The sequence below is a fragment of the Magnolia sinica genome, chromosome 14 (assembly GCF_029962835.1).
Source record: "Magnolia sinica isolate HGM2019 chromosome 14, MsV1, whole genome shotgun sequence".
Taxonomy (NCBI): Eukaryota; Viridiplantae; Streptophyta; class Magnoliopsida; order Magnoliales; family Magnoliaceae; genus Magnolia; species Magnolia sinica.
The window spans coordinates 29,630,577-29,636,576 of record NC_080586.1 but is presented as its reverse complement, the minus strand read 5'-3'; positions in this window follow the sequence as shown (position 1 = coordinate 29,636,576).

Below are 6,000 nucleotides of genomic sequence, written 5' to 3'. Positions count from 1 at the left end.
TAGTGCGCAAGTAATTGCATTTAGTGCTTTAGCATTTGCACTACTCTCACTTTTCTCAAGGGTGGTCCATTGGTAATATGGTGTGGTTTTCATAGACTTTGAACCATCAACCCCAAGAACTTCCATGATAGGAGGATTCCATTCACCACCGTGGCTTGCCACACATTTTCATCCATTGATTTGAGGAAGATCCTCATTACGGCTTTCCAATAAGCATAGTTGGAGCCATCAAAGGGTGGAGGCCTAGTGATGAAAGGCTATCAAAATTTGACATCCGAATAGCTTAAATCGTTAGCTCAGAATTAAATCCAAGAATTAAAAGGAGCTATTAGGCTCGATACCACTTGAAAAGGCCAAGCTATATGTCCAGAGGGGGTGAATAGGACAATGCCAAATAAAAACTTATAACAAATAATAAAGAAAATGATAGCCAAATTAAATAATAATGCAGGAAAGAAAAATAACCTCAAAATTCAGATCTTGAGAGGTTGATACAAACGTTATTCTAAGGACAACCTTACACCAAAAACAGAGTTTATGATAGGACAACCTTATTTCTAGAAAGGTCTTTGTATCAAGTCTCAAATCGAAGAGGAATACAAAAACAAATATGAACTGAATTGAAATAACTTGTAATTAAAGATGTATTGTTCTAGGGACAGCCATACACCATAAAAATGGCAGGGCAACCTTGCTGGAACAACTTTCAAATGAAATTGAAAAACAAGCTTATAAAGGAATAGCAGAAAGTAAATTCTAAGCTATTACAACATTCTCACAAAGCTTGAAATAATTACAACATTTACCACCATACATACATCCCACAAAAAGAATAAAAACAATTAAAAGAATAAATCAATCAACCACACCTCAAAGGATTTATAGTGGTTCGCCTGTGTGTTCACCAACTGTTATCCAACAGCCACACAAAAAGCTACTCCACTCCTAATATCCTCACACAGGGGATATTAGTGTTCACTAAAGATAGGTTTTCCCAGGTTCACCCAAAACCCTTACAATTGTGTCTTTGTATGTGGGCTTACACAATTAAAAAACCCCCACTTCTGAGTTTTCCTGGCTTTCCTCAGATAACCAATATAACAAGATTTTTTGGCAAATCTTGAAAGAAACCAAAATAATAGAAAGGAATTTACAATATGTAAAATACCCGAATATCTCCTTCGTTGTAGCAGCCCGGTAGAACCAAATCAAAGTAGATGATTGAATGTCCAATGTCCAGTACTCAATTACAATGGTTCTAATTCTAATAGATTTTAAATTAAACCAAAAGGGCTTGCCTTAATTGATTTTGATTCCAAAGAAAGGGAATAACAATTCCTCTTTTCAAATCAAATTGGATAAGAAACAAAATCAATTAAAATAAAGCTAAGGAAAGAAGATATTAAATAAGCACACTTAGCTTAGATGGAGCACAAAATTATCTCTAAGTTCGACGAAGATTGGCTTGAATACTATAATTAAATCGATGATTTCTTCCGAGATTCGTGCTCTATTTATAGGTGAGAAGATCGGTCTTCGACTGGTCTAGAGTGCTCTTCACTAGTCGAAGCAAATAAATATTTGAAAGATTAGGCGGGATAAGCGCAGACCGTTTCGTAGGTCGTCGTAGGTTTCCTTCGATCGGTCGGGTCTGCAAAGAACGACTTCGAGTCAGATTCTACGATCGGTCGAAGATGCGTAAACACGCTCCTACGATCGGTCGAAGTTCCGGTGACTAGTCGAAGGCTCAGATTTTATCCTAATTTGTAACAAACTTACGATCGATCCAGGAATTTCTTAGATCGGTCGAAGCAAGTCTAGGACTAGTCGAAGCAGACCTTAGTCGAAGAACAGATCAATCACATGTAAAATAACATTCGACTTATGTATCCAAAATGACCTACTTTCTAAGGTCATCCTATGGTCAAACAAACCTCAATCAAGAAGTATGGACATTGAAACAAGAGACCATGAAGAATGAGCCTTGAAGTCGATGAAGATTAAACCTTGAAGTAGCTTAATCTTGAAAGTGGCTTGAGTTTCAGCTTGAGTCTTGAGTTCAGCTTGAGTCATGACGTGTACAATCATTTTATTTTCAGCTTGAGTCTGGTGAGCGGTTCTTTCATTCAAGATCTTGAGTCATTCAAGATCTTGAGTCTTCCGACTTGAGAGCTTTGCTTGATGTGAGCTTAGCTTGTTCATGTATGTTGATCCTTGAGAGAGCTTCACTTAAGCAGGTTATATATAACATAACAGTGATTTTGGCATCACAAATTTGACAACAAACAGGGATATAAAGTATAGCACTTACAATCTCCCCCTTTGTCAAATTAGTGACAAAACACATAACCAAACAAAAGTAAAACAACTGGTTAATACATGCAAATCAATAATCAACATACATTCAACAAGTTTCAACATTCAACAAGATCAAACATATATTCTTCTTGACACCCCACTCCCCCTGAGTAACATAACTAATGCTACTCCTCTCACAATCACATTAACAACTCTCTCACAATCACATTAACAACAAACCATTCTCCCCCTTTTTGTCACAAGATGACAAAGGAGAACTAAATAAAGGAATGAGAGTAAACATGAGGAGGAAATAGAGTATAGCAAAAGAGTCATAGAGATACTCAAGATAGCATCACAGATATCCAGCATAAATATTACATTAAGAACAAACATCCAGCATAGAATCCAACTCAAACTCAATCAAACAAGAGCAAAGTAATAAAGTTATTACATACCAAAAGTCTCATAGAAACTAGTCAGAATTAGAACTTGAAGATGGAGCAGGAATAGAAGGATCAAGTTGGTGCATGCCTTTGTTCAGGCGCCTAAGATATTTGCACATGTATTTGAATTGCAAATCATGAGCAATAGACATGTTCTCCAACTTAACATTAATATTCTCAACTTTATCTTCTAATGCACTCAAACGTGCATCAACATCAGATGGTACAAAATCTGGATCATTAGCAGAGTCAGAATCCAGTTCCTCAAAAATATCATCCATATTAATATCAACACCAGCTTCTTCAGGACCACCACCACCACCACCTTGTTCAGGAAGCAGATCCAACTTCATCTTATTAATATTTGTATTGTTGAAGATCAGATGATGGATTGGTGCTTCATCAACAGGCATATCGACTAACATATGAGTAGCCAATACAGTCATAAAGTATGCAAATGGAATGACACTATGACCAGGATGGAGTCGATACTGAAGAATGAAATGACAGATTAAGGATGGCAAACAAATTTGAGTACCATTTGAGATAGCATGAATTATCTTGCAATTTAAACAAAAATTGAAATACAATCTAGCAAATATATACAATATTATACAAGAAGGCATAAATTATCAATTTAAAATGCACATGCCAAGATCAAATTTCATCTTTTTGAACCTGCTTTTATCAAGAGGTTTTGTGAAAATATCAGCACGTTGATCTTCAGTAGGAATATATTCTAGAGATATAACTTTTCTTCTACTAATTCCCTTATATAATGAAATCTAATGTCAATGTGCTTAGTACGAGAATGTTGAATAGGATTTTTTAAATATTTATCGCACTGGAATTATCACAATGTAATAACATAGAATCTGTTTAATTCCATAATCACTTAGCATTCGTTGCATCCAAACAAGTGTGTACATGCATTACCAGCTATACTTCAGCAGTTGAAAGTGATATAGAATTTTGTTTCTTACTAAACCAGAAACTAGACAATTTCCAATAAAAACATCCTCCACCGGTTGATTTTCTATCATCTAGATTACCACCCCAGAGTACCCAACTAATTGAACATTGGTTTCATGAGGATACCGGAGACCGAGATTTACAGTACTTGGAACATATCTAATAATTCGCTTGACACAGGAATCAAGTGAGATTCTTTTGGATCGATTGATATCTTGCGCAAATACCAACACTTAGAGAAATATCGGTCTACTAGCTTAGATATAACAAATACCAATCATACTCCGATAAAGTTTTGAGTCAACATTTTTACCATTAGAGTCTTTTGATAGTTTCAGGGTAGTACTCATAGGAGTATCGAAATTCTTGCCATTCTCAAATCCAAATATCTTGATTAGATTCAAGGCATACTTAGATTGAGAAATGAATATTCCTTCAGATTGTTGCTTTACTTGCAATCCAAGGAAATAAGTCAATTCCCCAACCATGCTCATTTCAAACGTGATTTCATCAAATCTGCAAACTCAGTAGTCAAGTCAGTACAAGTTGATCCATAAATGATATCATCAACATAAATCTGGACCATTAAGATATGATCATTTTGTTTTTTAACAAACAGAGTTTTATCAACAGATCCCATTTGAAAATTATGAGTTAAAAGAAATTTCGTTAGTTTCTCATACCATGCCCTAGGTGCTTGTTTTAATCCATAAAGTGCCTTTTTAAGCCGATACACATGATCAATATTTTTGGAATCTTCAAATCCCATTGGCTGTTCAACATAGACTTCTTCATGTAAATCGCCATTTAGAAAAGCACTTTTTACATCCATCGATAGATCTTTATCTTTTTAAAACATGCAATGGATATAAATAGTCCGATAGATTCAAGACGTATCGGTGCAAAGGTTTCATCGAAATCAATCCCTTCAATTTGAGTATAACCTTGTACCACCAGTCTAGCCTTGTTTCTAATTATATTTCCACGTTCGTCAGACTTATTTTTGAAAATCCATTTTGTTCCAATGATGTGTTTATCTTTAGGTCTTGGTACGAGATACCAAACATCATTTCTTATGAATTGGTTGAGTTCATCTTGCATCGCAACAATCCAGATCTCATCAGTAAGCGCTTCTTTTACGTTAGATGGTTCAATTTGGGATGTAAAACATACATAATTACATATATCCTCAAGTTGTCTACGGGTGCGAACACTGGTGAGAGGGTTTCCAAGAATTTGTGTGGTTGGATGATCTTTAATAGTCCTCAACTCAGAATCAGTTTGATTTGATGAAGTATCGGGTTTATCAATGATTAGTACTTCATCATTATCTGAATTAGAAGTTGGTGTGTTTAAATGATCATCAATGACAACATTGATGGATTCTTGAATCACACCAGTCCTTTTGTTCAGAACCCTATAAGCTCGACTGTTTAAAGAGTATCCTATAAAAATACCTTCATCACTCTTCGTATCGAACTTTCCCAAATTTTCACGATCACGTAAAATATAGCACTTGCTGCCAAAAACTCGAAAGTATTTAACAGTAGGCTTTTTATTGAACCACAATTCGTAAGCCGTCTTATTATTATCTTTTTTTGTGTAGACTCGGTTAATAATATAGCAAGCTGTGTTGACTGCTTCAGCCCAAAGATTTTTAGAGAGCTTCATGCTATTCAACATGACATTAGCCATTTCTTGAAGCACCCTATTCTTCCTTTCTACAATTCCATTTTGTTGAGGAGTTTTGGGAGCAGAGAATTCATGTAATATTCCTTGGTCGGTACAGAACTTCTCAAAATTGCTATTCTCAAATTCAGATCCATGATCACTACGAATCTTACTGATTTGAGAGGATTTTTCAGTTTGAATCCTTTTGAGAACTTTTCTTACTTCTTCAAGGGTTTAAGATTTATCCCTTAAGAAGACTACCCAAGTGAATCTGGTAAAGTCATCAACTATTACTAGGATATACTTTTTCCCACCATGACTTTCTGTTCTGGTAGGTCCTATCGGATCCATGTGGAGAAGTTCGAGTGGTCTTGATGTGGTATTTGAATTCACCTTTTTGTGTGAGTTCTTTGTTTGTTTGCCTATCGGGCACTCACCACATATTTTATCTAATTTCTGAAGTTTGGGTAAACCTCTTACAAGTTCTCGTTTGCTCAATCGATATAAATTTCGATAATGTACATGTCCAAGACCGTTTGTGCCATAAATCCGTCTCGTCTGTATGGACCATGTAACATGTTTGATTAGATGAGCTGGATTCACTAATAATATA